Source organism: Nanorana parkeri, unplaced genomic scaffold, assembly GCF_000935625.1.
Source record: "Nanorana parkeri isolate BGI_ZX_2015 unplaced genomic scaffold, ASM93562v1 scaffold1104, whole genome shotgun sequence".
NCBI lineage: Eukaryota > Metazoa > Chordata > Amphibia > Anura > Dicroglossidae > Nanorana > Nanorana parkeri.
This window is the reverse complement of record NW_017307372.1, coordinates 547,556-574,419: the sequence shown is the minus strand read 5'-3', so window position 1 is coordinate 574,419 and position 26,864 is coordinate 547,556.

The following is a 26,864-nucleotide window of genomic DNA, read 5'->3' as shown; positions in this document are numbered from 1 at the left end:
TCGGCCGAACATGCTGAGCATGTTCGGCCAACCCGAAGCCATGTGAAGCAAGCCGATGTACGGCTGATTTCAGCCGTACCAGCCTGAAGTGGCAGCTTAGTGAATAGACCCCTATGTGTTATTAATTTTTAGGGTAGCATCTACTTTAAGCAATTAGGAGTGTTCATACACATGTAGCGCTCACCCCCAAAAGAGCCGCTGAATATGAACTAGGGCTCTCCTACCTGTTTTGCCAGCCACCGGCCCCTTTCTTAGCTACAGCAACACCGACACTCTGGAACAGAACAGGCTCGAGTCGTAGGGTCTTTTTAGCATTTATTGCACAGGATCAACTAGGAGAGAGTGTTTGGGATTGCAGGATACCCGAGTAACAATTTGGAGAACTCTGTCTTCTCCCTTAGCAACGGCTTGTATCAGTAGCACAATGGTCCTGTAAGAGCGACCAGCAATATGAAGTAGCACAGAGAACAGCCAGGAATAGTCCAGGACTTTGAAGGAGAACTATCTCTGGACCTGTAGTGCACCAGCTGGGTGAGGGATCTCTTACAGGGTTCCAGACGGTAGCTCTCACCAGCTCCTCTGCGACACTCCTCGAAAAGCAGATTCCACCTCCAGCCCAGCTTCCATCAGGTTTCCTTTCAGTAGCATCTAAGGTCCCTGAGCCTCCAGCATCTGCCACATTCTGAGGCTCAGACCAGGCATCCAGTAGTATCTATGGCCTCTTGGCCCCCAGCATCTGCCACATGCTGATGCCCAGGCCAGGCATCTGTAGTATCTTAGACCTCTAGGCCCCCAGCATCTGCCACATGCTGAGGCCCATGCCAGGCATCTGTATCACACAGACCTTCTCCCAGGGAGGGCCCCAGGGGAGAGAGAGAGTTCTGGAAAGTGTCCCCAAACCTTTTATCACCTGCCCTCAGCCATACCTCTGAGTCATCCTGCTCAGAGATTGGTCAGAGTACGATGCTTAGTCACAGTCTGGGGATGGATCCTCCCTCACTGTGTGTTGAGTCCCCAACCCAGCAACAGGGGGAAGCAATTAATCCACCAAACTCAGGGAATCCTGCAGAACTCAGAGCAAAACAGCATCTAGACTGATTACACTCCAGATGTACACTAAATTTAGTAGCGACATAGAGGGCGCTACACACATTTTAAAAACTCTTGACCAATGGTATTTTTTTCCCAGAAAGGTGTGAGTACATGATTTCTTCATGATTGCTGAAAATGCGTTTAGATAAAATTGAAAATGCAATTATGTTGCAACCGGGAATGACTATGGGACAGAAACAAGCCAGATCTATGCCCAACAGTATTTGTCTCTGTGCTGCTGCTTCATCAGTATTTCATGATTACTTGATTTCAACATAGATTTTTTTTATTCTACAACATCACACTATGCATTTCTCTGTATCTGGATATGATATAATACTCTGCAGAGAATGATACATTATTAAATATTTTCATTTTCTGCCAGAAAGGACACTAGATTTATGGCCTATTTAAAAAGTAATTCTTTGGAAAAAATTCTACAATATAGAATATGGTAGAAATGATATGTAGATTGGGAGCAAAAACTCTACTGTATAGTTTTGTTTCTGTTTGTTATTAAGTAAAAGTCAGGGTTTGCTAACTATTTGCTCGCTACCATCTCTTTTTTTCAGAAACGTTTGCAGTGTCAGAGTGCTAATTGCAATTATGAGAAAAAAGTTTGTAAATGATCTAGGTTGATCCATGAAGATCTAATTTGATCTTCATCCAGATTGTAACAATATACTTAACATACAAAACCTACAGCATTTATGTTGCTTTTTCAAATTTAAAACTTAAACTAGTAAAATTAAACAAGGATATTGTAAGGAAAAGTGTAAGAGTCTTCAGGATAGACACATTTCGAAAATAAATCAACTGAAGTCAGGTATTCCATTTAGGGTTAAGTGTCCCATCCAGTTGAGGTACCATATATGATTGACCTGGTCTAGCATGTAAACCATACCACTAATTTCTAGTTAGATGCTCTTAATAAAATAATACTCTTGAGGTACAATATGTTGTAATCAACTTGGGCCTACAGCTCTCCAGCTCCAAGGCGACTGATTTAAACAATTCTAGAAATTCTGCCATTGCTACTCTCCCTGGAAATGTGCATCCTACAAGGAGTAGTTCAAGAATACAGCTTACATTCCTCATAAAGGTTAAATAAAATCACACTTGAAAAGCTTAGAGTCTGAGATAATATCTATGTTCATGCATTTACAGTAACTAGCTCTAAAAAGGCCAAAGCTTGCTGAACCACAACTAATTAAAGGCCTAACTAACATGGAAATTATAAGGAAGTGCAGAGTAAATATGCAAGAAATATATTTTGAAGGCTGTGTGGCACCAAAACACTGCACATTGAGGAATATCAGAAATCTGCAGTGTAGGTAAGTTTATCCTAATGAGGACATTTTGAAATTGGAATTGGGGATGTGGGTCCTGAAGGATAAGTGCATTTTTAATCATTCTAACCTTTATCCTAAACCTAAAACTTTAGGAGACTTTGTCACCGGTGTCACCTAAACCCTATTGAGCATCTGTGGGGCATCCTAAAAAGGTCTCTAACATCCACCAGCTCCGTGATGTCGTCATGGAGGAGTGGAAGAGGACTCCAGTGGCAACCTGTGAAGCTCTGGTGAACTCCGGTTCCCAAGAGGGTTAAGGCAGTGCTGGAAAATAATTGTGGCCACACAAAATATTGAAACTTTGGGCCCAATTTGGACATTTTCACTTAGGGGGGTTGCCAGCGGTTTAAACATTAATGGCTGTGTGTTTAAATGTAATATATAGCAGCTTACCAGCCCTTAGATGTGGCGGGTACATTCATTTTTTTCAGGTTTTTTTTCTTTTATTTCTACCAAATGATCCTGCCAGTAGCCCACTTGCTGTCTTAGGCAACAATATCACCTTAAAAGAGGAGGTGTGTTAGGACTATAGAGCACCTCCCCTCTCTTCATCTTCCGAACATAAAGGAGAGGTGTTATGTTATGAACACATAGAACAGGACAAAACTGAAACTGATAAGAATGCAGCACAGGCAGAGCACACAGGAAATCATCAGGTCACTACATGTATGGCAGGATAACAGGTATTGTTTTGCATTTATTGAACATTTATAACAAAACATCTTCAATTGTATATTTAACAGGTTTATCCATACCTAACAACATTTTGGAACACAAGGATGCCTATAAGTATACCAGAACACCCTAAGTCCAAGGTCTTTAACTGACTTTGTAGTAGTGTCGTCTAAACACACGATATTCCGATCAGATCCACTTGTCCGTTTTAAATATTGTAACTAAAATAATGTATGCTAGTATGGTTGAAGGGGTTGTTTAGTTCACACTGTGCCACATGTATACACAAATGGAGCCACAGCTTCAGGGTGAATACCCCTGTGACAGATGTAAGCAAAATGCCCCCCTTGAAGCTCATATTAGAGATCTAAAAATAGCAAATTGCAAAACTGAGGAGACTTGGCACAGGCAGGCCTAAAACATTGGTGGTGGTAGGGGATGCCATAATCCGGAGGAACGTTAGAATAGTTTGTCATAGTTAGTTTGGTTTGCTGTCTCCCTGGCGTCAGGGTTCATCATGTTATTGACCGGGGAACAAATTACTGGGAGTGGCTGGGCATGACCCAGCTGTCTTGGTCTATGTTGAGGCCAAGGAATAAATGGAAAATAGAGGATCCTTAAGAATCAATTTAAAGAACTAGGTTTAAAATTTAAAAGAAGGACCTCAAAGGTAATATTCTCTGGTTATGTTGCCTGTGCCATGCCCAAAACAAGAAAGCAGGACCTTAGAAAGCTAAATACATGACTAAATACCTGGCGTAAGAGGGAAGGATTTGGGTTTCTAGAGCACTGGGCAGGCTTTTCATTGGGGTACAACCTATATGCTAAAGATGGTCTGTACCTAAATGGAAGGGGGTCTGCTGAGCTAGGGGTTATGGGAAGGCTAGAAAAGTATTTAGTGAACCAAACTAACTTGCGCTAACGGAAGTTGACACCATATGATCCCTACCGTTATCTAATTTCCTGAAGGGCATTTAGCGCTGTACACTTCATTACACCATTAGAAAAGTATTTAAACTAGGATTGAAGGGGGAAGGAGAGTTAAAATATAATGTGACAGAAAAGTCAAACAGGGGTCAGACTATAAGGGAGAGTGGAATAGGAGAAGAGGGGGGATGGCAATGGAAGGGGATAAGGAGATTCCTACATTGCAAACATACATTATAAATTACCATGCTATTTGTACTACAAAAAAAAATATTATTATTACAAGTGAAAAATGAAAAAATCAACAAGTTTTACATGAGGATCACTATGATACAATTGGTATTGCTAAATCTTAGCTTTGTTCTTCACATCATTGGGCTCTCTTTCAGAGAGACAGGGTAAAAGGAAAAGGCGGCAGTGTCTATCGATATGTGAGAAGTTATCTAAAAGTGAATATGTGAATGAGGACTTTGTTGATGGTGAATGTGAATCTGAGGCATTATGGGTGGATTTACAAATTAGTGCGCATAATGCAAAGGTAATTATATAAGTCTATTACAGGCCTCATACTGTTAATGACAAGGTAGAGACTTAGCTCCTTACATAGACAGAAAGGACTGCAGAACTAGGACAGTTGTAATAATGGGAAATTGTAACTATCTTGACACTGACTGGAGTAATGTCTTTGCTGAAACAGTAAAAGGATGGGCATTTATAAACCTATTGCAAGACAATGTTATCGTACAGTGTAAAGAAGCCTGTCAGGGACCAGAACACCTCCAGGTGGCGCTGGAGCAGATCCTGTAGTTCCAGGGCTCATCTGCAGGTGTCAGCAATTAGTCACCACCTGGTGCTGATCTGGGAGGGCATTTATTTCCTCCCTGCAGTGAGGCAGGTGCCACAGTATTGTTGGCTGTACTTGTATCCTGTTTCCTGGTTCCTGTATCCTGTTGCCTCCTTGAACCCTGACTATCGATCCGTGGCTCCCCTCTTGTTGCTCTGCTCCCCAGGTTCACTTGCCCTGTTACCTCTTGTTTTTGATTTTGTTGTTTGCATTTTGCTATTATTTATTACTTGGGTGGGTGTTGGTGGGGTTGCTTGTGGTTACTTGTTTTTGGTGTGTCTAATAAACTGTAAGCTCATAAGCATTGTCTGGTGTGGTCACACATTTGGTCCTCCCGTATAGATACCTGTATGCGGTGTGCACGGTATCTTGACAAAGCCCTAACTACTCATGCTCTGCAGGATCTGTTAATCGCAAACAATGGGGAGCTTATTACCAATGTTCATATAAAAGAACATCGTAATTTTATTTAACTTTAGTTGTAAACAATGAGCACATACTGTAAAGCAAATTTTTTTCAGTGCAGTCTTGGAGCTGCTATCCAAGACTTGGAGGAATCTTGTCATAAAGAAAAACACAGAACAGAAATAGGAATGTCTCAAATCAATTGATTAATTGACACTACAAAATATATTCCTGTTGACAATAAGTTTAAATAAGTTTAAAGTAATATTAAACCCGCACATATTTTTAAATAAATCCATGCTAAAAAATGTTTCTTACTGTCATCCATGCTTGCTTCAGACCTCTGGACTACTGTTTCTTTAAAATCTTACAGCAGGCAGGCGTATTCTTCGACCCTGTTTTTTGTTCCCAGCAGTTGGTTGACGCTTGGCGTATTAAACACCCAAATTTGAAGGATTACACATTTTATTCTGTGCCCCACGATACATACTCCAGCATCAACTTTTTTTGTTTATCACTAACACTTGACATTGATAGCTGCCACGGACATAGGCAACATCACCTGGTCAGATCGTGCATAATTTTGTTATGGCTTACTCTCTTCCCTCCCTTCCCACAAATCTTGGCAGTGGCATCTCAATGACAGCCTTCTCCAGGATCCAATGATCCTGACACTAGGAAACGTCACTAGGAAACTTTTATTTTTACCTTATTGACATAGAGGCCTGTGATCCTGTGCTCCTCTGGGAAGCCCACAAAGTTTATCTTAGGGGTGTTTTGATCAAACATGGTTCCTATGTTAAGCAGCAGAAAGAGGCTAAACTGCTAGATCTGTTACACACTCTTCACGGTTTGGAGCTTCAACATGGATCGACCTATTTTCCTGCCTTACTGTCTGACATTCTTTCCCTACGCCGACAGATAAACTCTTTGGGCTCTTGTACAGTGAAGGTGGCATTCACAAATTGTAGGTGGAAACTCTATGAATCTGGAGAGAATTGTGGGGAATTAATGGTGTAAGCTCTGCATGATCAGAGGATGCTCTCGTATTTTCCACATATTATTACACCTTAAGACTCCAAGATTACACTCCCAAAAGCTATTGCCAATGCCTTTCAAAAGTACTACTTTAAATTGTACGAATTGAGTTCTACTTTTGACTCTGCTACCCTGGACTCTATACATAATACGTTTTCCTCTTATTTGACCTCGAGCAATATGCCTTCCCTCGACACTACTATATGAAGCTCATTGGAATCCACCATAACATCTGACGAGTTTTTTGCAGTGCTTAAATCTTCTAAACCCGGAAAGTCTCCGGGTCCTGACGGCTTCACGACTCAATACTTTAAGCTTTTGGCCTCTGACTTATCTAGCCATTTTACTCAGACTTTTAAGGCCCTGTCCTCTTCTTCACGGCTCACTGATCCTTCTTCCTGTTGCAGTTATCGTCCTATCTCCCACCTAAACATGGACACCAAGTTATTTACTAAAATCCTGGCGACCAGACTGAGCGTGCATATGCCTGATCTGATACACTACGACCAGGTTGGCTTCATCACAGCCACAGAAGCTCGTGATAACACAATCAAGACTCTCACCTGGTCCATCACGCTGCTACCTCTAAGATTCCTTGCCTATTTCTCTCCACGGATGCCGAAAAGTCTTTTGATCGAGTTTCTTGGGATTTCATGCTCACCACTTTGAAACATATCGGTCTTGGTAATCACATGTTGTCTTGGATCTTTGCAGTCTATTCTGCCCTCACTGCCTATGCCCAGGTCAATGGCGTCCTCTCCGATCCTGCTCCAATTTCAAATGGAACCAGACAGGGTTGCTCCCTGTCCCCTCTCCTGTTCACCTTGTTGTTGGAGCCCTTCCTGTGGCATGTTCGGACTAATGTGAATGTGAACAGGATTAAGGTGGGAACTACGGAACACATATGCTGACTGCTTGTTGTTCTCCGTCACCAACACTGCACTTTCACTACCTAACCTCATGAAGGAATTCTCTATATATGGTGAATTGTCTAACCTGAAGATTTACACACACAAAAAAAATAGAACATGAAGTTTAAAGAGGTGCAAACCATTGCATAATTTCATAAAACACATATAGTTTATTTGTACATATATAGCAAAAATTGTAGAAAAGCTGTAGACATACAGATTAAAGCCCTAATGAGATTCACAACCTCATCCTTCCTTGTTATGCAGTCAGAATACATACAAATACCAATGTGGAAAAAACATGTATATTATGACATACCCACAGATCCGATGTTTTACTTGTTACACAACACTCATATGTCAAGGAAAGCTTACTCACGATCTGGGATTTGCCATCTCCTAGATGCTGCTAAATCCTGTATTCTTAGCCTTGGGCAGAGCTCCTCTCCCCCCACAATGCCCAGATAGCAAGGATAACTTGCCACACACCTGTGGCAGGGTTAAATTGTAATTCTTGTTAACTTGCTGCACACATTCCTGGCAAGTTGTAGACTTGCAGAGCACTTGCAGCACAAGTTCTAGTTGACACTTTTTGAATTTGTAGCAAATTTGCTTGGCAAGTCTACAGCAACAGTCCTGCAGGTCTTAGCAAGAGCTCTGCAAGCCCGCTGGTCTGGAGACTTGCAATGCAGACTTGCTGTAATTGTGCAACTAAATTGTGAAGCTTGGCAAGTCTGCAATAGTTTAGCAAGTCTTTTTTAAACTTGCAGCACAATTACTTGCTATCTGGGTGTCTATGTGGATACGCAGAGTGGAGGAGATTAGAGAAATGGAAGACTTGATCTTGTGCTCTCAAAACAGAAATGAGCGATACTTCCAGACTTGGTATTATTGGATAGAGTACAAGGAATCTTCTGAAGGTCAGGCCTTACTAAAATAGTCTCGCCCTAATTGGATTGTACCAGGAGTTTTGAATACGGGTGACCCTACAGGGATTCCCTCTCATGTCCCTATAATCATTCCATGTCTATTTTTCCTTGCCCTTCCCCCCTCCTTTTTTTTGTTATCCCCATCCTGGTTAATTGAAAATCCCTTTGATGGTCCACATTGGATTGCGCATCACCATTTCTTATTATTATTCTTTGTCTTATTTCTCTCAGTTTATCCTTATCATTTTTTATCCATTTTTATTGCACCTTTATGTTAGGATTGATATGATATGTGATTGACTTATTCTTGATAACTTGGTCCTGCTTGCTATTTTTTTAATTATATCAGTCGGGTTTTTTTTTATACACCTGCATTTATTTACTATGTTTATGCTTTGTTTATACTGAAAAATTTCCATTTATAAATAAAGAATTTAAAAAAAGCATACATAAAACATGTTAAAAGAAAAAGACTGGAGCAATGTAAATATTACATTGCTCCACAATCTACACACATACACATTAAACATAATGCTTGTTTTTTTTTTTAAAGAAGCTTTATAGGCTAGTACATATACATAAGACATAAAGCTTGTTGAAAAAAACCCCCAAAGAAACAAATCTCGATGTTAATGAGAAATCTCAGCCGAGAGTGGTCCTGTACATATCGGGTAGGCTACGTTCTTACGTAATTCTGTAGTCCTAGCACAGAAGCGCGCACAGAGAGAGACTCCATGGAACACAGAGGAAGGATGAAGTCACTTGCAGAATGAATGTTCCCCCCAGCATTCTGAACTCTAAAGAAACAGCAGCCTAGAGGTCTGAAGCAAGCATAAATAACAGTAAGAAACATATTGTATCATTGATTTATTTTAAAAAAAAGTTGGAGTTTCATATCACTTTAAAGGCTAAAAGTAAAACCATGTGGATCACATCCAATTTTAAAAAAGCCATAAATAATAAGAAATGGGCGTTTAACAAATATAAAATTGTCATTTGTCAAACATTGTTGTCATTTAAAAGTTAGTTAGAATGTAACAAAATATAAAAAGGAAATGAAGATCACAGAGATTCAAAATGAACAACAGTATGCAAAACAGTGCAAGACAAACCCCAACAAATTATTTAAATATTTTAGTAAAAAATGGTCAGGTCTGAGTATGTAGGCTTACAAGATAAGTCAGAGTTGGTAATTGGGGACAAAGAGAAGGCAAATCTATTAAATATTTTCTTTAGCTCTGTGTACACAAAGGAACATGTTGGAACTCAAGCCCATAATGGGATGGCAGTGCCAAAGGCTCTAATGAACCACAATGTCTCAAAATTGATACGGTCCAGAAACAAACACAGATACCTGGACCAGATGACTTACACCCACATGTCCTCAAAGAATTGAGCTATATTATGAGATCTATTGTGTCAAAACCATTGTATTTAATTTTTAAAGATTATTTAATGACTGGCTTGGTACCGATGGAGTGGCTCAAGGCCAATGTGTTACCTATATTTAAAAAGGGATCAAAGTTTTTACCAAGTAATTACAACTCTGTAAGCTTAACTTCTATAGTCAGGAAGATACTTCAAAGATTAATAAAGAATCACATACAGAAAATTATATTTTAAGTGATAGTCAGCAAGTTGTCAAACAAATCTACATTATGTTTATGAAGAAGTAAGCAATAATTTGGACAAGCAATGGCTGTGTATATGGTATACTTGGACTTTGCAAAAGCGTTGGACACAGCTCCCCAATGGCTAATGTGTAAGTTGAGGTCTGTAGGTTCAGAATATTTAGTTTGTAATTGGATAGTAAACTGCCTTAGTGGCTGTTAGTGGTGTATCCCAAGGTTCAGTGTTAGGATCTTTACTGTTAAACCTATTAAGAAATGATATAGAGCTTGGGAATAAAGCACCATTTCCAGATGACACCAAGCTATGTATTGGAATACAGTCCTTACAAGATGTCTCTAACTTACAATCAGACCTAAATGCACTGTTTGGGCATTTATTTGGCAAATTAAGTTTAATGTTAATAAATGTAAAGTTATGCACTTGGGGACTAAAACCCATGTGGCTCACATCCAACGTTAAAAAAAGCCATAAAGAATAAGAAAAGGGCATTTACAAAATATACAAATGAAGGAACACTGTCATTTAAAAGCTACAAATAATATAACAAAATAGGTAAAAAGGAAATAAAGCTTGCAAAGATTCAAAACGAACGATAGGTTGCAACAGAGTGCAAGATTAACCCCAAAAAATTATTTAAATATATTAATAGTAAAAAAAATCAGGTCTGAGCATGTAATCCCCTTAAAAGATAATTCAGAGTTGGTAACTGGGGACAAATAGAAGGCAAATCCATTAAATACTTTCTTCAGCTCTGTGCACACCAAGGAACAAGATGTAACTCAAGTCCATAATGGAGATAGCAGTGCCACAGCCTCTAATGAACCACAATGGCTGACTATAGATATGGTCCAGAAACAGTTAGACAAAATTAAGGTGAACAAAGCACCTGGACCCGATGACTTACACCCACATGTCCTCAAAGAATTGAGCTGTATAATTTCAAAGCCATTGGGGGTGATTTACTAACCTAAACACACGCACGCACCAGGTGCGTGTGATTTTTACACAGCAAAGCGTATTTATCAACCAAAAAGTCTCTATAAGCATGTTTCCACTAATGCCATATATGGAAAAATCATGCACATGATGCATATATAATGCTGCTTCACAGTTTAGACAAAAATGGTTAGCTCATGCATTTACATTCCTGCATTCATCAACGCAAGCAACACAATGTAGAGCTAATTTACACAACATCACCTTGCAATTCAGGGCAGGGCTTTGCACAACACACCTGCTGGGTGTGTACACACTACAAAGGTGTTTAGATTCCACCCATAGATCATGCTGGGAGGGAACACACTACAGAGGTGTATACATGTTCGTGGTGTGTTTATAAGGTTAGTAAATCAACCCCATTGTATCTAATTTTTAGAGACTCTAATGACTGGCTTGGTACCAATGGATTGGTGCAAAGCTAATGTGGTGCCTATATTTAAAAAGGGATCTAAGTTTTTACCAACTCATTACAGACCTGTAAACTTAACTTCAATTGTTGGGAAGATACTTCAAAGTTTGATCAAGGATCACATGAAATTGTTTTTGCTTGAAAATATTATCATAAGCGATAGTCAGCACGGATTCACAAAAGGCAGAAGTTGACAAACAAACCTACTTTCTTTTTACAAGGAAGTGAGTAATAAATTGAACAGAGGAATTGCTGTGGATACAGTATACTTGGACTTTGCAAAATCGTTTGATACAGTTCCCCACATGCGGCTAATGTATAAGCTAAGGTCAGTAGGTATAGAGTATTCAATCTGTAATTGGATAGAAAACTGGCTAGTGACCATATTCAGAGAGTGGTGATCAATTATTCATACTCTGAATGGTCTGAGGTTGTTAGTGGTTTCCACCAAGGTTCAGTGTTGGGCCCCTTACTGTTTAAACCATTTATAAATGACATAGAGTTGGTAATTAAAAGTACTATTTCTGTGTTTGCAGATGACACCAAGTTATGTAGTGGAATACAGTCCTTACAGGATGTCTCCAACTTACAAGCAGATCTGAATGCACTGTGTGATTGAGCATCTATTTGGCAAATTAGGTTTAATGTTGATAAATGTAAAGTTATACACTTGTGGACTAAAAACATGCATGTGTCATACACTCTAGGGGGAGTATGTTTGGGGAAGTTAATGATGGAAAAAGATCTGGGTGTTCTGGTAGATCATAGACTCAATAATAGCATGCAATGTCAAGCTGCAGTTTCTAAAGCAAGCAACATACTTTCTTGTATTAAAAGAGATATAGGGGTTGATTTACTAACCTTATAAACACACCACAAACATGTATACACCTCTGTAGTGTGTTCCCTCCCAGCATGATCTATGGGTGGAATCTAAACACCTTTGTAGTGTGTACACACCCAGCAGGTGTGTTGTGCAAAGCCTTGCATGAATTGCAAGGTGATGTTGTGTAAATTAGCTCTATGTTGTGTTGCTTGCGTTGATGAATGCAGGAATGTAAATGCATGAGCTAACCATTTTTGTCTAAACTGTGAAGCAGCATTATATATGCATCATGTGCATGATTTTTCCATATATGGCATTAGTGGAAATATGCTTTTAGAGACTTTTTGGTTGATAAATACGTTTTGCTGTGTGAAAATCACACGCACCTGGTGCGTGCGTGTGTTTAGGTTAGTAAATCACCCCCATAGACTCCAGAGATAGAGACATAATCCTGCCCCTGTACAAAGCACTAGTAAGACCTCATCTGGAATATGCAGTTCAGTTTTGGGCACCAGTTCACACAAAAAAATTTAGAACTGGAAAAAGTAAAGAGAAGGGCAATTAAAATCATAAGAGGCATGGAGGAGCTCAGCTATGAGGAAAGATTAGCTGAACTGAATTTGTTCTCCCTGGAAAAGAGACGATTAAGGGGGATATAATAATGATGTACTATAAGGTCACTGCCAAGGACAAGGGGGGTACTCTCTGTGTCTGGAGGAAAAGAGGTTTAACCTTTGCACACGGTAAGGCTTCTTCAAAGTAAGAGCTGTGAAAAAGTGGAATAGGCTTCCTCAGGAACTGGTTCTATCATAGCTCAGGTAACTGTTTTTTTTTAATCTGGATGAATTCCTAAATGAACAGAATATAACCAAATATTATTTTTTAATGTAAAAAAAAGCCAGATATTGTTGATTCATGGAATATTTGATTACCTTATGAGATCAGGAAGAATTGTTTTTCTTCTGTTGGAGCAAATTGAACCATGTTTTATAGGTTTTTTTTTTCTTTCCCTTACTCAGGATCAACTGTGGGTAACTGTGGACATAGGGTTCTGTTTATGGAGGTTTTTCAATTTTTTTATTTTTTCCCTCTATGGGTTATACTTGATAGACTTGTGTCATTTTTCAACATGACTAACTACAGTAGCTAACTATGTAAAATGCAAGCACGCTGTAACCACCACAAGGTAATAAGAACATGAACATGAAATCAACTTAACATTTAAAGAAAGTCTTTATGATATGATAAACTAATAGTAATAGACCACGGGGTATTAATTTTAATTGTATTTAGTATAGCTTTTAATAAATTAAAATGGTGATTCATGTGAAAACAAAAATCAGGGTGGTTCACACCAACTGGACTATTTGGTCTGCACATAAATGCAGAGTAAAATAAAAAACACTGTATATGAAATGTTATCCTTATATGTGTTAAAGTGTACGTACATAGAAAACGTTTTTGTTTAGTTTGTGATATGGTATGAAACGATGAAGACCTGAAGAACCCTGCCAGGCTTTTTTTGCTGTGTGTCCTTTCAGAGAGATTTTCCTTCACTTTCTGTCTCAGACATAGAGAGCAAGAAGTAAAAGGGGATCTCTTTTCAAAGTGAGGGGTTACCCCCAGTTAGACAATTGGTATCAGAACGGGGTTCCCTATTGTAAGATATCCCCCCCACCTCTTGTACCTGTAATAACTCAAAATGTTGGATTTCCCATCACTTTCTGTAACAAAGAAAATGGTAATCAGGACCAAAAGTAAGGATGAATCACCACAAAGGCAAACAGACAGCAGTAAAAACCTGACACCGGTCTTAACCCTTCCACACTCTATCCCCCAAAAAGTTTAGGCTTTACTTACATTATAACTGCATCCAGTTATCAGAATATTGTATTTTTAATTGGTGATATTAGTTTATAGATTTTCATGGGTTATTTTCTCCCTAGGGCAAAAACTGGTGGTGATCCATTTAGAAGATTTACTAATTCATACATGTCTAATCTGCTGATTTCAGGAATAACGACAACTGTGATTTATGAATTGTATGATTCTCCACAGATTGAGCAAACCTGTTTGTTTTTATTTAGGCCATTAAAAAAATATGCAGTTCCCGAATTTACCTGTTTTCTGAATTAAACCGTTTACCCCCAATAAAAAGTGTTGAAACTGACCAGAGCAGCTTTAAGAATCGGCAAAACTTTAAGAAATGATATTCCATGTGAAAAAAAATAGATTAAATAGATTTTGAGAATATTATGAGGTTCTTTTGTCTTTTGACTAAATTGTCGGCTATGGTTTCTGTAAAATGTATAGCTTTATACCATGTTAATGCTCTACTTGCAATTATGTTTTGTAATTAGATATTAGCTATTTCTGGTTATAGCTTGCTTGTAGAGTTTATTAACATATGTGCCACATAAATCTTTAACAGGTTATAAATATGCTAATATACTGTAAGTCTTAGTGTGATGCAATGTCTAATTTGGTCCATATTGTTCCAAGCTACTGATGACTCATGTTACTAATAGAAAAAAAACCTTCAGCAATACAGAGAAGTAGCATTGATTATACATGTCATTTTACTCTGTTTGAATTAAACAGTAACTTTAAATAATTATATTCGGGGGATTAAAATCTATATATATTATAAACCTTACAGGAAAAACATGACTTAAATATTATAGAACTACACGGCCTCAAACCCAGCGCTTCATTATACTTTGAAGCATAATGATTTTGCTTGTTCCTGAGTTACAAGGACAGATGTAATGGAGGATTTAGCATTTTCTAAAAGATTTTGTAAAACATTCTGCAATTTTTAGAATCTCAAATCAGCAATGGCTGAATTAGGAATTCATGCAAACCATGTTTCATTAAGACTCTTCTAACACCTGCTTTTAAAAATTCAGGACATGTGCCATGCATACTGGTTTTCTTTATTCTGCAAAATGATATCTTATTCAATCACAGACATAATCAACTTTATTTATTTATTTGCTCAGAATAATGTTGCTTTCTGTTTGCTAGCGATGTGAAACTACCTAAATATACTTGAACATTCAGAGACTAGGGAAGCAGCACAATTACTCAGCTTAATGTACTTGGAGAGTGTTGTTTTATGATAGTATAGTAAAAGCTTCCAACAGATCACATTCTCTAATAAATCAACATATAGTATTATCCATAAAAGACACTATTTCCAAGTGAGGTTATACTTGATGTACTTTTCCCTACAAAGTAAACAAAGATGCAGCTGCTGTATTATTTTTCATGTGATACATTCACCCCCAAGTTATAATAAAAGAGAACCGCTCATTCTCTTTTATACTCCCTGTGTACACTGCATTAACTTACAATGTCTATTCTAATATTGTCTATTACAATGTCTCTAGTATAACTCTGGAGATTCACCACTAAAGATGTCCATAAGGATGAAATCCATCAGTAGAGTGAACCCAGAGATTGATCTGTGGCTTCATCTGCTTGCCCAGCAACAATGCATGTGACCTAGTGGATGCAGAGAGCCTCTTTCTGATACCGCCAGAAAGATGAACAGATCGACCTGAAAGAAGATTACCTCAATGCACTTTCTCAGCATAGCAGCCACATTCAACACATGAGCTAAAACAAAACAAAAATATTATTGAATATTCTAGATCCTGATCCCTCTGTTCCAAGCATTCAAAACCAAGACTAGTCTTAAGTCTCCTGGTTTTCCCACTTGAAAAAAGCAGAGGATACAAAGCTTGACATTTCTGGACTGGAAAGATTATGAGACACCATTTAGATATGTGTACATAGAACCTAGAGCCTTGCGTAAACCAAGGAATTCTGATGGGAATGACTGGAGTGTCCATCTTGAATTCTTAACCGGACCAATGGAACCTGAACAGGAGATGCTCAAACTTAAGCAAGCTCCCACAACCTGGGACCTTCTGGTCAATGTTGTACTCACATACCGATATGTCCTTTGAGCTGTAGTGCAATGCTAGTCTCTGTGTGCATGCTTAGCTATGAAACGCAGGAAGTTATTTTTCTTTCTGTTTTCTTCCAAATGTCATATTCAAGAAAACTCAATTCAGCATTCCTCAAGATCTCGGTGTTTTATCTAAACATATAACCAACAAGAGGAACCCTCTTGCGAGGGAGTAATCTTGGATTGTTGAAATGAAGACAAGCTGATTGTGAATTCTTCCATCCCCTGTGACTTTAAATATTGTGTGGTGGCCTTTTTAACTGCCAGATTATTTTTGGCCTTTTTAATTGCCAGATTCAGTAGAACCGAAGGGCTGCTGTACGGGCTATTCACAATAGCCCGTACAGCTCCCGAAACCTAGACTAGATTCCTATTGGCTATTTCAATTTGCAATAGCCAATAGTAAACTAGCATTGCACCCGCCCTCTGCTGCAGTTCTCCATCAGGTCAATCAGCAGAGGGCGGGTGCAATGCTAGTTTACTATTGGCTATTGCAAATTGAAATAGCCAATAGGAATCTTGCAATGCATTCCTATGGGCAAAAATGTATTCATTTATTTTTCGATTCTGACACAGCTGGGCGTGTTCGGCCGACCCGAAGCCACCCGATATACGGCCGACCCGAAGCCACCCGATATACGGCTGATTCCAGCCGATATACGGCTGAAATCAGCCTACCAGCCTGAAGTGAATTGCCGAACCGCTTTAGGTCGGTCATTCACTCGGCAGCTTAGTGAATAGACCCCTATGGTTTTTTTTGACTAATAGGACAACTATCTATTTGGTATATAGGATGTTTCTATACCTATGAGTGTTCTTTTCAATGGATGCAAGTAATGTTCTAGTACAGCCTTCAGTTTTTCACATGATCTGAAACTGTTCACAATTTTTCCTACATACTATATGTTTTTAATGTTTTATCACATTTTGAATGGATTATAAACATATTTCCTTTCAAAATGTTAAAATATAAAATATGTTTAATTATTATTTGTGGTAGTTACTCTTGGCTTATCTACCATGCTGTTTTCATTAGTAGGAAAGAAAGAAAGAATATTCCCCATGGATAAGTAAAACCTTCAATTAAACTATTAATGCATGATGTGCTTCAATTATATTCATTAACACAAGAGCGCAGGCCATCTAAAGCAGAAAATATTGTTTCCTGTCCCACCAAGTACTGCAATCTTTTCAAATAAGTCACCTGGAGATTCATGCTATATGATATTTGTTTTGTTTTTTTTGCAGTTAAGAAAAAATAAAAGCATGAACTTATGACAGGCAGTATATATAAAGCATAACTTTGCACAGCGCAATGATGAAATGTTTGAAATGCATACAGTTTTGCTATTAGCCCCAAGATTAACTGTTTTTTGCAGCATCAGTAACCAGTTAGGTCCATAAAAATACCTTTCCTGAATGTTATTCAATGTTTAATATACTGTATATAGATGCCCAAACATGCCACATCCCCAAATTTCAAACACTTAAATCAAAGTATGATTGCAGAATAATTGTGACTTTTATGGTATGAGTAACTGTCATCCACTGTAATTTAAAATGTATTTAATTAATATTTATAAAATAATATTCATAATATTAATAAAACGGATTAATAAAATCCCTTTATATGTGAGGCATGAAATGCCTTTTATATGTGTATATAAGAGGCATTTGATTCATTATACCACATCTGCCTCTTGCTCAAAAATGTATATTGGTTAACATATAGTAATCCATATTGCCATTCCACATACTGTATATCTGTACACATAAGGTAGGTGACTCAACACGTTTCATGAACCTCTTCAGAATAGAGGTGGACATCTGTGATATACTGTATAAATACATACATAATTAGCATACAGTTATGTAGTCACGCGTTGTATAATCTGCAAAGTTTGTCACATCGTATAATACAGCACCAGACTTACCCGAATGCTGTCTCCAAGATCCAAAGTTTAAAACTTAGGGGTCTATTCACTAAGCTACCGAAGGATCTAGCCGTAGCTTCGGCTGATCCATCGGCTAGCTTCAGCCCCAGGACCCCTTTGGTTCAGTAGAACCGAAGGGCTGCTGTACAGCTATTCACTATAGCCCCTACAGCTCCCGAAGTTGGCCGAGCAGCTCAGTCAAAACAAAGGCATATGCCTTGGCTTGACTGAGCCGAGGTGAAAGCCAAAGCTGGCCGAGCGGCTGGCCATTGGCCGGCCAACAGCCTGCTTCTGCTTCTGACTCCGGGTCAGGGTTGTGGGGAAGAGACCCTTGTCCCCATCAGCATGGGGCACCCTCCCAATGCCGAGGGCACGTGGCCTGGTAGGTGCTCGATCGTCCCCCCTCCTTTCCTGCCCTGCATGGCCAGTGCTCGGATCAATGGTCTGGAAGGAATGTTAGGGGGGACCCCAAGTTTTTCCCCCCATTTTTTAGGGCCGGGTTCCACTCTTGCAAAAGTGTTTCACACATTTTATTTTTCACATAATACCGTTTAGGTTGTGAATGCACATGGTTGGATGTAATACCGTGAGGCTGTTAGCGCTATACTGTTGAGATTTAATTTTACGGCAACGAAATTTCGTCCAACAAACGACATTTCCTCCAGACTACCGCTAATGAATTTCATAATCGGAAATTCGGATTCCTTTGCATTCGTTGTATCTGTAATTCGGAACGAAACGAATCGCACATGTCTATTCTTCACTAAAATTCATGTTTAGACTTTCCTAAGTAGTAGGCTCCATGTAGGCATGATAAAAAATGTATGACCCCAACCCTTTTACAATGTACAAAATGTTTTGGTTTAAATACCTTTCTGTTTTGAAATATAACCTCCTTACTCACATATTTACAATAGGAGCAGTCCATGCATTTGTGACTATACCATGTATTCAAAAGACATATTTTTAAAGCATCTGCTTCTTTCTTACAACTGACTTCATCTAAGTTGTGCTATGTTTTTAATTCTGTTTTTATACTATTCTTATTTATTGAAGGTTACAGCTGTCACCTAACTTAACCGTGCATGTTTTGTACATATATTTTCAAAAATGAAATAAAAAAGATTGTGAAATAAAACTGACTTCATCAATGCAGTTGTGTTGCATTTGTAAACCGTGGCTACCTGGGATTGAACAAATGAGGGGAATTGGATGGGAGCAGTCTGCATGTAGAATAGTGTTTGCCGCTTTGGGTTTATGAGATGTGGGTTTATGATCCTGTTTAAGATTCTCTTCCCTAAATGTTACCTGACAGATATCTATGGCAACCTTTCTCAACCATAGTGCCTTTTGGCTTTGTCAGGGGTGCCTTCAAATTTTCACTAAAAGGGGGGACTCTGAGGTGAAGGGGGTTCCTGATGAGAAGAGGGGGATTTTGATGTCAAATGAAGAAACTGCACAGTTTTTTTTTTTTTTTGCCTGGGGTTGAAATCCATAGCAGACCTTTAGGATAAGGGTTTGGTATTGGTTTTAGGAAGGGGGTGACCATATGTCATTCTTTAAATGTTTAAATTTACAAATTTTTATATTTTACACTGTGGGGCCTTGAGATTTTGCATACTTGCAATATACATAGTTTGATAAACACTGGTCTATGGTATAAAACAAATATTTTCTTTTTGGTTGCTTTCACCATTCATGCTTTTAAGTTCTGGACTGGTCACCAATAAACCTAACAACGAGCTACTGGTGCCTCTCACCGTTTGCCTTGCTACAAAGTTACCATATTACACTCTGGGTGGTCACCGGGTGAGTGAAGACTGAATAAATGGCCCTCCCTGTCTGCAGCAGACTGATCACATAATTCTCCAAGATTCTACCTTTAATGGTAGGCACAGTCACTTGCCTAAAGCTTAAGGACTGTTTTTTAATGATAAAAGTTTCTGTTAATTTTGAAATGCTAGAAATTTATTAATGCAGACTTTTAACATTACTGATACTTTTATTGTAAAAGGGTCTTTTTACACAAGTTTACTTAAAGTTTTGTTAACGGTTTAGTTGGAATGTTTAAATACTAGAAAAAAATATGAATGCAGACTCCATTGAGTGCTAGTAAAAGAAGGACCAAAATGTATATGATTAATGGAGAAATTATGCTTTTGACTCCCTCCAGTGCTGGTCATGTGACCAAGAGACAATGCGTTTGTTCAGATGATTAAGACTGAAAAGGAAAATTAGGCAATGTGATTCCTAACATTCCACTTTAAAATGTACTTTTACCAAGCTGGGTGGGGCTGCTTTGTTTACATTTTCAGCAGGAATTAACTGATTTTGGAGCCAGGTAAAGCCAGCTTTACTCTCATGCTAATAAATAACAATAAATATGCCCTGTGTGGTACAGTCTAATGTGCATGAAGCTTGCCTTAACAACATTTGAAGATTTTTAGAGGAAGGATAATTTTATGTGATACTATAGGTGAAATAATTTATACTTATGTAGAATGTAGACTTAAAACTGTAATACAGCATTTTTATTATACCTACATCAGTTTACAGCATATTTTGTGGTTATTAAGGATGAGATTTGGGTTTGCCGCTACTATGAGTCTGAGGCAAATCTTGCAGGTTCTAGAGTTTCATTCCCTGTGTATTAATTTGCAGAATAACCCAGGAGAATTTTTGTAAATCATAATGCACTACATGGCCTTTGAACTATGGCTGACAGGCTTTGAAGGGCCAATAAGGGGATTTTTGGATAATCCAGCCCAATAACTATAAAAGGGGGAGGCACAGAGCAGCCATAGTGTTGGTACATTGGAATATGCTGCAGGGAAAGGTGAAACACTACATAGGGAGAGATTGGGGTCAGTTAAGAACAGGTATTTGTACTTATTATTGGCAATTACAAAATACAAAATTACAAATTACAAAAAATACAACATTGGCAATTTTTTATTTAATTTTATTGTGTAGCTGATTTGATTGCTCCATTTGAGGTCAGAGGTCACTTTTAGCTGCTGTTCTGTCCTTTTTTTCCTGAAAGGTTTCCTTTAAAAGGAGATAGGATTTTTTTAGGGGACTTAGCTTTCTGGCTATTATCCCTGATTTAAGCTGTCCTGCTACTGGACAATTTTACATTGCTGTGTCCACTGCAATAGCTGAATATCTGTAGTAAAACCTCAGTCTGTGCTCTTTATTTCTTGTGTATTTGGGCCTAGTCTTGCTAGTTAAAATTACCCTGCTGCTGGTAATTCTTAAACTGCTGTGTCATCTCAAGTCTTTTAATTCTTGTAGTACAAAACCTATATTTAATTTTACTACTAATTAAATATCTGTCTTGAAAGACAGTTTTAAATTCTGATTTAAGTCTTTTTACAGAACAATGTGGTTAAACTGATGCAGCACTAAAAAGCATAAATTGCTTTGGTACTTTATGGGTTAAAGAATGGTAGTATATGTGCACATACATATTTAATATTTTAAAGCTAGTGTAGAGACTAACTAAAGAAAGTTAGTCAGCTGGAAAGAATATTGTAATAAGTACACACAAAGAATCTCACTACAGTGCCTGCTAAATGTGTCCTAAAGTATACCTGAATGTGCAAATGTCTATGATAATAATATGGGAGAAATTCCAGGCACTATAGGCACATATTGGTCATATTGAGAATGGGCAGATGTCGGACTCTGAGTATTTATTACGGAATGATCTGCTTATTGATAGGTAGCATTCGTCTAATTACATAAAATGTATTAATTTTAAGAGCTGCTTGCTTATTTGGAGTTTCTGTATGCATGGTGTTGGTTCAATTATTTATCTCCATCTATTTTAAAGAGGGTGCAAAGAGTAGATAGCAGCTAGCCCTAGAAAGGATAAATATACAATAAATATACAGTGAATATAATTCTAAAGTATAGTAGTTCTCTGTAAAAGAATCTGTCTTCCTGACAGTAATCACACTTTTAAAGAAAAGGAATGGATTATGATTAAACAAAACAAATATAAAATCTAATAGTTTTCATTAACCCAGTATAACATGTGTGACAAAAGCTAGAGTAAATTACAGTAAAAACCAAATATAATTCAATGTTCTCTGCATGATCTTTAATCTGCAAGCCCCTGTTTCACGACATAATTGGCAATCTCTTGTAAAGCAAGCAAATAGATGTGCACATTTGATGTGTTGTTCACACGCTCTCTTAGTATTTTCATGCTTTAGGCAGGTTACGCATGATTAAGAAACCTAGTGAAAGACTGTACAAGATGAGTGTTGTGTATATAAAAGTATATTACCTGCCAAAAGGGCTATTTCACCCTGACACACTGCACACTCATTAATGTCATGTTTTGATGTAATTTAATACATCTCACTTTTGGCAATCATATTAAAAATACTACTACCTTATGTATAATGGTCACACATGGCTGCCCTTGGACAATTTTCTGTACAGCAGGATGACTTAGCTAAAGAAAATGCATTGCATTTCCCATGTAGATGCTACTTAGAAATTGATATTTGATTCAGTGACAGTTACAAGAAAATAGATCTCCTTTCTACTACCATTTGTCATTACCATTCAGTAGTTCTAGTTTCATTATGCACCCCCTCCCCCCAAAATTAAATGCATTGTAGGAGCATGTTAGCCATTTTATAAAAATGGAAGCTTTATTTCAGTGTTGCTCACACTGTGCTTTACACAGTGTATTTTGTGGTTTGCTGCAGACACCACACTCACAGTCATTGTTGTCCTTTGTTTTCTGTGAATTGCAAAATTCATTATAGTAGTTGTCACTGATGCTTGTCACTTCTCTCTTAGTGCCATAAACTGTCACAACGTGTATTTTCTAACTCGCAATGTCCACAGCAAGTTTTTATTAACACATATTTCACTGCTTAATGGCTCAGGAGTGATTACATAACTATCAAAATAACAGGCCAGCAAGGTTAGGCATAGTCACATTCAATGCCTATTAATTGCCAAGGGTCAAGAGAAGTGAGTTAATATAAATATTATAAGGACAGAACTCTAAAAGTCCATAGGAGAAAAATTGCTAATTATGCTAGATATGCTATCCTTAAATGAGATTACGTAGTCGAACTGGGTGAATTTTTTTGTAATGGATGTTAAAATATTTTCTTATCTCTAATTTTTATACATAGTTTTTCTTCCTTCTAAACATATTATTTTGTCTGGGAATATGTAAAAGGCTTTGATATTATCATATTATTATGATAAATATTATATATATATTTTTTTGCAAACAGTAAGGCATTTGATATCACTGCTTTTGCTGGGTTTTTTTTTTAAGACTATATCTGTTTTTGTTTATAGTTCAAATAAAACATGCTTTGTGTAAATGGCGTTGATTTACTAAAGGCAAATATTCTGTTCACTTTGCAAGGGAATTTTCCCATATCTTAGTGAATGTGGTGAAAATTCACTTTGCATAAAATACCCAATCAAGTTGCACGCAAAAAAAGCCCACAATATTTTTGGTTGCACGCGATTGGATGATGGAAGTGAGCAGAGCTTCATCTCGTTCATTGCTATAAGAGAATATTCTCATGCTAAATGAAAATCCCCTACTTTCCTCAATAAATCAACTCCAATCTGTTTTAAACCACCACCTTTCTGTCCATTTATCTATCTAAACCACTGTACTTATGTGACACATTTTGACAGTTGCAATTGCAGAAATGACTGAAAGACATGGCTAAGTATATGTTTTATAAATTTGTCTACCTAAGGTTGGCTCTGGACTCTCCGAAGAAGAATGGCAAAAACTGCTTGTCTTGGGATGAATAACGCGTCACCAGGACCTTCAACAACACACACTCAACAATTATAATGTTGCAAAGAAAAGTGAAAGGACTCCTCACAGGGAAATTTCTTTCAGATTGAAAAATCTTCTGTTTGATGAGTGCCCCCGACAGGCCAAGATACTCATTATTGCTTACTTACAATGTTGAAATGGCCTGTTAATTGTAAGGGATGACCAATTGCAAAAGTATCACTAGCCAGTATAAAACTATCTGTGGACAGTTTTTATTTGTAAATTGGCCTTAAAATATAAAGCAATTATACTACTTAAAATATCAAGCAATATTTGAGTAAGTGATTTCCTTTATCTTCCCTACTGATCAGATTTATTATTCAATAAATTAATTTATTTGACCCTGTGCTCTGAAATGCTTCCATCACATGGAAATCAAGCTTTGGATCTGGATGATCTAGGTGTTGTGGTTACAGCAAATGATTAGTCTGTTTATACACTGAGCAGGTTACAAGACTATTCAGCCAAACTGCAGATACTGTATATGGTGAAATGTGGTGCACCTGGCTTGCTCTGTAGGTCACACTACAAGGACAGTTACTTAGGAATAATAGACACACAGTTACGTAGGAGCAAAAAGCAAACATTATTCCATGTTGATTATAGGATAATAAACTTTTTTTGTCTTTGGCTGTAGGCCAACCAATTTATGACTGGTCTATTTAAGACTTCCTAAGAGGTTCTAATGTGTGTAAACATATTTGCTCAGGTAAAGTTTAGGTTTAGAATATGATTCCTTTTTCTTTTTATTGTTGGTCTCTCTTGTACATTGTTATATATTACAAAATGTAAAATATAGACCTGGCTGAGGGCCGATCATGCGTGCGCTGTGCACACAGGAGACGTGGGCAGATCCCGGAGAGCTTGGAGAGCGGTGTCTGCCCAGCTGGCCAAGGGATTGCTATGGTAATGACTGTTGCTAAGGATCTATGTGAGGGGAATGATTTGTCTGCAGGGTGGGGGTTGTGTTGCCTTATTATCAAGTTTGTTTGCCCGGGTTAAAATTCCTGACATAATCATACCGCCAGGGAGGTTAAAGCAGTACTGTTTTTCACCCCAGGAAGACTATCATCCTACAGAGAGGCAAACTAGTAAAAACGATGGGGTTTTTTTTACCCAGAGAAAAGTTTTTTTTTTGCAACAAATTAATACAGTACAAGTACAGCTATAATCAACCTGAAAATATAAGATCTTTAAACAAAAAACTGCAACATAATACCAGAATTTCAGCATTTCACAATTACATCTTGTAATTGTGGCTATTCCACAAAATATTACCAGTTCTAAACATTGGCATGAACTCAATACAGAAGTGGATACTACAAACTGAATAAAGTCAACAACCAGCATGAAAATATGGCAAAAAAAGATCTTTACTGTATCATCAATAGTGGTACTTTACCAATAAATCAAGCCAGTGGTCTAAAATTAAAACAGAAACACAGAATACTGTATTAAAATTGATGATTCCTGTGAAGTGTTATTACCACAGTGATAGATCATGGAAGACCTCTTAGGTCAAAGAAAAAAACAAAATTGTTATTGCTAAGAAATATTTTTTTGGGATTTGGAGCAGATCACATTTTAAAACTAGATGCAAGTAGACAACAGACAAATACAGCCAAAAACCATGCACAAAACAGGGACATGCAGGAACAGTCGAAGTAGCTTTTTGAAGTTTTGAGATCATTGACAAAGATAGCAGACAATCACAGCTTCAGGCTGGAGGGGTTTGTACATAGCATCAAACAAACAGAGCATCTACACATTTGAATCCACTAAATAAACTCATGTAATGTCCTGATTAACAGGACAGGATTTCCCAAAACAAACAGGATGTTTCTTTGAGCAATTTTCCCAACATACAGATGATGCCTGGCCTGTGTTCTCCATAAAAGTTTAGTCTTGTAGAGCGAGAAACCATCATGTGACTAACATTGTTCCCTGTGTTCCGAGCCATCTGCTTTTGTGGAGAATTGTCTGCAATCAATCAGAACTGTGTGCACAAAGTGTAATACCTCAATGACTCTAGTGCCCAGTTTATGGTCAGACACTCCCTTTCCACTATTGAATAGTTCCTCTATGCAGTTCACGGTTTCCAGCTTAAGTATGCTACCGGATGTTCCTGCCTATTAATTTCCTGGGACAAAACTACTCCCAGGCCAACATCAAAGGCATCTGTTTGTTCTTGACTGACGTTGAGGGGGGTTAACACTGTTCCCTTACACCAGGGGTCCTCAAACTTTTTAAACATGGGGCCAGTTAACTGTCCCTCAGACATTGCTGAGGGCCGGATCATAGTTTGAAAAACGCCCCCTCCCGTCACAGAACAAAGGGGGAATGTTAGTGAGCAATTGCTGTGCGTCCCAGCAGCTGCTGCACTCGTGTGGATAAGCCCTTACTTAGAGGGTATATATAAATATTTTAAAAAATGTCTTTAATAAACAAAACATTTTTTTAATACAATTCATTTCTCGTAGCCTGGAACATGTACTAGCATGATTTCTTATAATTTTCTACAGCTCAAGTATTTGTTATTATTACCCAGGTGAAATGGATATGTAAATATATTCCAATGACTACAATAATATTCACATAAACACCCCTAGATCTGAGGATTCTTAGACAAAAGAAGTAGTTCCATCAGCAATATACATTTATTGGTAGGGTTACATATTTACAAATAACACACAAAACAATATTTACATGACAATGTACAAGTGTGGTGGCGTTTTACCTCTCAGCTTCTCGCCTGTTCATACTGAATGCCTTTGTGTTCCAGGTTAAAGAAAGAGCACGTGGCTTGCTAACAATACCTTATATATCCTCCTTTCTGTACACTGCCTACCAAATGTACATTGGGCGTAACCTGATTTAAGGATTTAAATAAGGTTGCTGTTTACCCCCCATGTGAGATGTGATAAGCAAACAAAACAAAAATAGTCACCGGGAGTCTGTTTAAACAGCCCCGATGCTGGCGACGTACACTGTACGTCGTCAGTCACGAAGGGGTTAAACAAAACATTTTTTAAATACAATTCATTTCTCTTAGCCGGAAACATGTGCTAGCATGATTTGT